An 8,855-nucleotide genomic window follows, 5' to 3' on the forward strand; every position below is an offset into this window, starting at 1 on the left:
TCGGAGCGCCAATTGCGAGCTGGCTTAGGTCTGGTTTCCTGAACCCAGAACAGGGAAAGGAGATGAGTCAACCACAGTGAGCCGGTTTGTTCAAAGCCCCAGCCCTCCTTGAAGCTGGAGTGGATTCCCCAACCTGCACCGCTTCTGTCCTGTGAGGGCAAAGGAGGGCGGACGCGAAACAATCACCACACAGCCCCCTCCCTCTCTCACCGCGGGACCCCAGCGCATCCTGTGTTCTGGGTCCTGCATTCACGTCCCAGGAGCCCCTGAGGTGCTTGTAGATTTAGCCGAAAAGCTGTGTGGATGGACATTTTTATATCACCCCCAGAGGAAGGAACAAACCCTTCTGAGCCAAGCCAAACTCACCCCCTTTTGCCGGAGGCTGGAGGATGCCCCAGGAGAGCGCTGGGGCTGGCAAGACCTACGAACCTGTTCTTCTCTTCCACAGAGATGCTGTGACAAACAGTGGAAATGAAGCCCCAGGTCCAATATTAGATTTATGTCTGTTCTCAGATAACTTGTTGAGAAAGCAACAGTGGTAAGTATATTGGTTGCCTCCCAGCTGCCACTTCCCCCTCTAGTTTGCCACTAGAATCCCGATTTTCAGGGGGAGGGGTTAGCAATGTGCCCTCCCCCAGGGACCAATCCTGATTTTTCTACGTCAGTTGTGGCGCTTGCTCTGAGGTCGGGGGCATGAGTGGACGTGTGCTGGGCAGGGAAGGAGCTGTGGGCAGCAAGTCAGTCTCTGAGATGGAAAAGGAGGGGGAAGACCCCTTGCTTAGAGGTCCTACACTGATGCTGTGATCAAGGCCGGAACAGCCCCTGCACCCTGAGGTTGTCAAGGCAGGAGGATTGACCCTGGGTCTTCAGTGTTATCGTGGGGTCAGTGTACGAAGCCTGGGGCCGGCCGCTTTGGGACTTGTTAATAAGCAATAAATGTCCTCATGCTTTAGGCCACCGATAGATGAGTTTGTCTTGGTGGCAACTGGATGCATTCTAACTGAATCAGTGGCTAAAGTCCTTTTGGAGGCCAGGTCCAGGTAGGAGACTCTCAGAAAAAGAATTAAGCATATTTGTGATCTCAGGTCTGCATCAAGGTACTGAGTCCAGAGAAAAGGGAAGTTTGCCTAAGACTCTTCGGAGGGATGCAGGTTTGGTGAAAAAGGTGTGAGAGGTGAGGTGGGATGTCTTTGGGAGTCGGGGGTTCTTAAGAAGAGTGTGACTCGGTAGGAATGCTGACACTCACCATTGAAAAGGATTGAAAAGGGCTCAAGGTGGGACGGTTCTTATGAACTTCCTACAACTCCATGTTCAAAGCCCCCAAATCATTACCTGGGAAACTTGCAAATCTGTGTGTCTCAGAGCAGTGCCCTCACCGGACAGGGGCAGAGGGGGAGATGTCGGGGGGCAGTGTGATCTTTGCCGAGGAAATGGATGAAGATCTGGAGACTCAGGGTAACAAATTAAAATAATTACTGGAAATCTAAGTTGGCAGCAAGAACTATCAAAAATCGTACAGCCTCCAAGTGAGGAATAATGTGTAAATGAGAGTTTGTATCAAATGTGCATTTTGGGTGTGTGTGGGTGAGTGAAAGCTGGGAATACCAGCTGGGCTGTATCGCCGTGATTTGAACTTGGTTTGGGTATTTATTGATGTGAGGTCTTCACCTGGACCGGGAGAAGGGCCCGGGGGCTGGTGGAGACACCCACAGACTAGAGACCAGAGCTTACTCTTGCTGTATCTCTCCACTCGCCCCCAGCCTCGTATGTTTATGTGTCTGTCTCTGTGAAACGCTGCCAGCCCTTCACAAGCATGGGATTTGAAAACTTCATCTTTAGCACAGTGTGCTTAGCACCTAATGGACCCTTAGTAAATGTTGACAATGAATGAGACGCACGGTCAATGTCATAACCATCACAAGAACAAGATAGAGGTAGGGAGGGTTGACGTCTAAATACTTAATGACCTCGGTCCCCTGGTTAAAATGTGAGTATAATACCTCTGCACACATCTCACAAGTTGGCTTTTGCATTATTGGATTGTGGTCATGGGTCCAACCAAGGAGACGTGTTTTGACCTCCGTCTGGGATGCTTCTCCAGGAAGAGCTGCCTGGATCCACCTTGGACATTCAGGTTTCCAACGGAGGGCATAACCATTCTGAATTCTGTCACTCAATCATCATACCGGCTAAGGGTTAAATAGCATATTCTTAATATATAAATGTATTTAAAACCCCAAACATCACATCCGTTTTAGACCTCTGCAAGATCTGCATATATTATTGGAGATTCACGTATGTTTTTAGATCTCGAATAGCAGCGGGTGCCCTCTTGGTCTCCTGCCCTACAAACTAATCGGACGCACACATCCACGCAGCCTGCACTGAGGCAGGGAGAGTGAGGCCCCAGGAGGATGGTGGGGCTCTTTCTTTATCTAAAGCAAAGTTCTCCACTCCCTCCCTCCTTCCCTCCAAACTTGGACTGAAGACCCAGAAAGGGAATGACAGCTAGAGGCACACAGGGATGCCTCCGTGCATGTGTGTTGATGGAGAAAAATAAAGACCAGAAAAGACAGGGACTGAAACGCTCACCCACCTGGTCTTATACAAGATGAGGTTTCTCCAACAAGCACTGAATTGATTTTCTCTACCAAGGGATAAGCTCAATATGCCTCATGCTTTGCAACTGTTTCTTGGCAAGTCTTAAGGGACTGGCCACAGCAGACAATTGGGTTTATGCTGATAGAGAAGAAACTTGGGGACGCGCTTCCGTGCAGCGTCCCCTGGGTCCCAGCCAGGTGCCAGGCACGTGAGGATGCCTGGGGGGTCCATAGAGCGACCTGCCCTGTGTGCAGACCCCACAGCTGGTGTGCGAGGGGATAAAGCTATCCTCAATGTGCCCGTGCTGAAAAATTAAAGAAATGTCACTTCTCACCTTCTGCCAGACCAATCATTTGTTGTGAATTAAGAAGAAGGAGTGATGGACCCCCCGCCCGCCAAGCAGTCCCTCCCCATCCCCTGCCCCCAGCCCAGCCGTTTATTCCTAACAACCAACGTTAGTAAAGGGCTCTGAATTTCTAACGTGCGTTACAGACACATTCGTTAATTCTCACATGAGCTCTGTTGATTGGCTGTGGTTACCCCATATGACAGGTGAGGAAATGGATGGTCTCCCAGCTGGGAGCCACGTCCTGGAGGTCCTGAGCCGGCTAGCTGCCCAGACTCCAGCTTTGCAGCCTCGGTAGTTTCTTGGCAAAGAGCTATTTTCTGTCGGGTGTAAATAGGAAGAGGCTCTAAGAGTACAGATTTACAAGTCACAGCAATAAAAATACTGGATCTCATATCTGATTTCCCTTAAGAAACTGCTCAACATGTTAAATATAACTCCAAAAACAGAAGGAATAGATCTTACAATATTTAGGTTTTAGTCACACTTATTCCTTTGTACAATATTTAGGTTTTAGTCACACTTATTCCTTTGGATCTGTAAGCTTCCTTTGAGATGCAGTATTAAGGACTCTTGTATTCAGGTGATTGTCTGACTTGAAAGCATCCAGCTCCATTTTGGAACATCTTCCTGGGCCAAGGTTCCTTCCACACGTCACCGACATGACCATTTATACGTGGTTTTAAATTCCCATCTTCACCCAGGTTCACGCTCCCAAGAGCGCATGTTTTACTAATGGGACATCAATAAACACCTAATGGAGAACACAGCAGGCAATGGGATTTTGAGATGTAGAATGTGTGCTTGGCCAACTGCTTAGTGGAAACAGAAAACTCCAGACACTGTGGTGGCCTGGGGTATTAGGAAAGAGGAGATAAAATCCCTGCCTGTGGGAAGGATGCCCTTGGCAATCCTGGGAATCCTCTTTATCGCCTACCGGCCGATCCCCGAGCTCTGCGGGGCTGCGTGGACCCAGCCACACCTCTTGGGGGGGATGTCCTGCCACCCTGGGTTTCGCATGGAGCAGCGAGCGTCGTAGGCCTTCCTCCATGAGTGACTGGCCAGGTGTCAGCCAAGCTAAGGGAGTGAGCCTCTGCTTTGTCACACTCTTAACATTATGTTTCAGAAGGATCTGGAGCAGAGCCGTCAAAAGAAAAGATCGGGCCAGGTTAGGATCATGAGGCACGTGGTTCACATTAGGCCTCGGTTATGTCTCCGTGCGGCCCTAACTTACAAGTGGCTAAAATATCCTTCCCTAAGAAGGACGGAGCCCACAGGCCCTGATGGAGCAAATACGTAGTGGAGGGGCGCATGGGGACTCGGGACGGGCCTGGGGACATGCTCGAGTGAAATCTGCTGACACAAAGGTCCCCGTTGTCTCTACCCGCACCAGGACTTAGTCCAGGAGGTTTCTCTTCCTTCCCTCCGTGGCTCGTGGGGTGGCGAGGCAAGTCTGGTCACGGCCTTTAGCCTCAAGTTTGTAATGCTCTCCATCCCTGTCCCGAAAGAGAGCTGCTAAAGCTGCCCACTGGGACACAGGGGAAATGATTCTCAGTGGCAGGCTTGGGGCAAAACTGAGAACCGGCGATATTAATGATGACACACAATGAACAGCCATAATATTGGTTACCTTATATTTGCCAAAAAATCTTCACAGCCAGTGTCTCATTTGATCCCCTCGGCTGGGCTGTGAGGTGGGGAGGTATCACCCCAATTTTACTGGTGGGAAGACGAAGCTTCGGGAGGCTCTTGGACCTGAGTTTACAGACTGTGTTGGGGGCTGAGCTGAGGGTGAGCCCGCAGTCTTCCGGCTGGAGTGTGGTCGCGGTCCCCCGCCCTCCCCTCCGTCATGCGACTCCTTGCTTCCAACCTCGGATCTGCTGACCTCTCCTAAGACCCTAACCAATAATTAACACCTTACAAAAGCTACACTGGAAGCTGGAAAATTCCATGGGGTTGAAAAAGAGCCACTGTATCTCCTTTCCCCCAAGGGAAAGTGAATAATTGACCACCTGCCCGGCCCTGGGGCCCCGCTTTGTATCATGGAACGTGTGGCTGCCAAGGGTCCCTCTCAGCTGTCACAGGTTCTAACACAGTGGAAAAGGAGAGGCTTTCTTCTGGGACTGTCTCCAGCACCTAGCGTGCTACCTGGCCGCGCTGGACAGAGTGACCATCTGAGTGACCCTCGTGCCGCGACCAGGCCCGCTGCCCTGGACGCACGTGACAAGAACGGGGAGGGTTCCTCACCCAGGGCAGCCTGTCTGTGGCCGTGGCCTTGTGAGAGCCCAGCAGAGACCACGCAGACCAAGCAGACCCTGGTTGTCGGGTCCCAGGACCTGAGCGACTGGGGCAGAGGGGTCGTGGCCTGAGTGCGAGAGCAGCTTATAGGAGGTGGTTGGCCAAGGAGCTGTTTTGGCTGGTTTGCATATGAAAGACTCCCGAGCAGGTGAGCTTTTACTAACTCTAGGCATTGGCTGACCCTGGGAGGGGCAGTCCATCCCGGAAATCAAAGCATCAAATACAGAGTAAAGAGACAAGATTAATAAGAGACAACTGTTGCTCTGTCTGCCCAGCACTTTCTTCTCTCGAGGAAGTTCTTCCCTTCTCTGTCATGATGCATCTTCTCACGCAATCGTCTCCACGGTTTCAGCAGCTGGTCAGGTGGCCAAGCAACTGGTTCATTTCCAGGATTTTCTAGTAGAGCTAGGGACCCACTCTGCATGTGGAGAGAGCAGAGTCCAGATATAGAGGGAAGCAGAGAGGAGTGGGGAGAGGGGAGCCTGGGGCACCTGAATCCTGAATCCAGCCATCCCTGAAGCCAGCTCCATCTCTGTTTTCCATTACAAGAGCCAGTAACTTACTTTTTCTCCTAAATTAGTTTGAATCGGAATTTCTTCATTTGCATTTTATCTTTATGGAAGAGAAAAGATATATGTTTTAATTTATTCTCAGAAAGTTCCGTGCTTCCTTTCAAGGGGTGCTTAAACCCCTAAGCAGCTCCTCTCGTATAAGGTGGCATTTCAACCATCTAATAACTAGTAGATTACGTTTCTTCTGAGGCGCCCAGACAAAAATTGAGAGTGAACTTTCAAGGCAATTGAAAAAAAAAGCAGGCAGATTCAGTTGGATTTAATCATCCCTATTTTAAGAGTCTGAGTTTGAACTTAGTGGTGGAGGCACATCAGGCACTGATACACACTTGACAAGATGTTTGTGTGACGGGGCATGGTTTGCTGAGGTCCTTGGCCATCAAAGTAGGTTTCAAGAAAGTGACATTGCCAGCAATTAGGTAAATCATTCTCCAGCAAATGCCACTCCCTACGGAGCCCTCGGAGAAAGGGCTAGTGATGGGAGGTGGTCTGTAGTGTCTGCTGATGAGGCTTGGACATGAGGGCGGGACTGTAGGTGGAACAGGAGAACTCCTGTTCCCTCTGGGACAGGAAGACAGGCCGGCTTGGCTCAGAGGTTCCCAGCTCCAAGTCTAAGACCATGGGCTGGCCCTCCCCAGCGCTGCCAAGCCCCTCCACGATCCACGCTTCTCACCCGCTCAGGTGTATCTGGCTTCTAACCTTGTTCACGTAACTTTTGATGCCTGCATCCCATGCAACTTGGCATGCTCAAGATTTTTTTAAAAATAGACACATTGTAGGCACTCTTGGCCTATGTGCCTCTTTCGCAAGGGAAATTAAGCTCCAAATAACAGGCAGAAAACCGCCCGGCCTCCAGGTCCCTTTGCAAAGAAGAGAACCTGCCACGTTTCCTTGTGATTCTAACCTGGAGGGCACCGTGGGCGGGCAGGTGGGGACATGGGTACAGTCACTCAGCGTAAACCGCGGTCACACCCACTTGTGTGGTCTTACGTCTGTGTTCACTAATGACAATTGGCTTTAAAAGCACAAAGTTGGAAATCCTTCTCCAAATACTTCTGGGTTGAAAAAACGGTGGTTTTGCCACACCGAGCCTTGCCCTTTTCCTTCTTTTGAATGCCTGATCTCTTCCTGTAGCTCTTTTTCTAACACCTGCCCATACCTGTCCTCGGAATACAGCTGTGGTATTGTTTCTATTGCCCTTTTCAACCTGCTTCCCAGAACCCTTCTGGGGAAAGGACAAACATTTACATAATTGCCAAGCAAATAAGGATATCCTTTGATTTCCAAGTGCGTGTGTCCAATGTGTGAACAAAACTCTGCCACTCAGCAGCAGTAACCCTTAACTATTCATTCTTTCCCATTTTCAGCCACTTGTCCAATACACATTTATCAAGTGCCAATTACCTATGAATAGGGCACTGTCTTTTCCCTCCCGACATTCTTGTCTGTGTCCTCCTGAAACTCATGTTCTACTTATGGAGATGGGCTGTGAACAAAGAGTGAGGTGTCAGTTTGGTGAGCTGGGTCATGTCACCCCTGCTTATCTGAGGCTGTGAAAATGTCCTCCCCAGGAGGAGGAAACCTCAGGGAGACCCCCTTGTTCTGGGCGGTTCACGGAGTCTCTCAACCAGCCTCTGGGATGATGGGCACTGTTGGGTCCCTGTTCCCTCGCGAGGAAACTGGGCTGATTTGGACTAAGTGACCCGCGCAAGGTTGCATGGGTGGGGGAATCAGACCCCCACGTCTATGCTCACCTCGTGACAGCATCTCCTCCTTCTGGGAAAAACAACAAATGACAACAACCAAACCCTCCCTTGGTTTGACAACTGTGACCCCATCCTCCCCTGTGTTTTCCTCACTGGTCCCTCCCCCGGCCTGGAGGCTGCTTGACGCCCCTCGGGGACTTGCCCTTGGCCTTCATCTCAGTCTCCACGTTCTACTGGGTGAATGAAGGTAATGCACACACTCAAAGGGCACATGGCGGAAAGATGGGCTAATTCCTATTTAATTTTTCTAAATTTGCCCAATGTATAAACAAGGGCATCGTTGTGTTTTACAGAATTTCCCGGCAGAATAAAATCTAGTCCACGCTATAGGCTCGAGTGGAAATGCCCGTGTTCCAAGGAAAAGGACATCAGCTTTTGCGACTAAAGGAATAAGTGGATGTTATGTCAGGGGAGAAGGGTCCTTGGCCAGGTCAGGGCGGTGGCACAGCCAGCTGAGGACGTGACCATCACAGGCACAAGTCCAAGGTACCAGAGAGCTGCCTGCATCTCCTGCAAAGGATCGCTGTGCTACAGCCCATGTTCTGTTTCGGTTTAGCTACGTAAGTATTTGGTCTCCCTTCCTTAAGGGAAGGGACCATGTTTTGTTTGGTTTTGTAACATATTTCTATGAACTCTGCAGCAGCCAGAATCGTGTTGAATATTTAAAATGACTTGTCTAATAACCCACTCGCCTCTTTTGCAAAATATCCAGCAGCTCCTCATTTACTGCCCCCGTCCCCGGGCACTTTGCTGGGTTTCTCCAATAGCAGGGCGCCCAGGAGCCGGCCGGGCAGCCCTGGGGGTGGGAGGTGGCCTGTCACGCCGGATGGTAGGAAACACCATGGTTACCTGACAACCAACACCAGGCGGCCTGGATTGGGTGCGCCCAGGGTGCCTTCTGGCCCCTCTCCCTGACGTCTCCCCTGAGAATAAGACCCCTACTGGCCCTGGGGACCCCTCACCTTGCGGCACTCCTCTCCAGCCTCCACTGAAGGCAACACGATGATGCGCTCACCGAGAGAGGGAGATCCTCCCATGAGAAACCGCCCTTCTCCCCAGCGGGGCCGGTGGCTGCCATTGCTGAAAGCCTTTTAGTCATCGCGAGAAAGCCTCACTGAACTACAGTGAAGGGGGTTCCAGAGAGCTTTGCTCAGGGCCTGTGGCGTTCCTGCCCTCCTTCTGTCCAGGTGGGAGTCGGGCTGTCTGTAAAGGCTGGAGGGATCTTGGGCCGCGGCAGGTCAGAGGCGGTCCCGGGATGGAAAGAACCAGGGC

At 51.0% G+C, this 8,855-nt stretch overlaps 1 long non-coding RNA gene across 1 annotated transcript; it reads right to left on the reverse strand.

Moving 5' to 3' along the window:
* Positions 1–4,564: 4,564 nt before the first annotated feature.
* Positions 4,565–8,623, reverse strand: LOC309607499. The gene is made up of 2 exons (XR_014232420.1): positions 8,546–8,623; positions 4,565–5,663 (listed from the first exon to the last, which is right to left on the reverse strand). It is a non-coding gene; the product is annotated as an uncharacterized lncRNA (long non-coding RNA).
* Between the last annotated feature and the right edge of the window lie 232 nt (positions 8,624–8,855).

This window comes from Balaenoptera borealis, assembly GCF_965194805.1.
Source record: "Balaenoptera borealis genome assembly, chromosome: 12".
Lineage (NCBI taxonomy): Eukaryota > Metazoa > Chordata > Mammalia > Artiodactyla > Balaenopteridae > Balaenoptera > Balaenoptera borealis.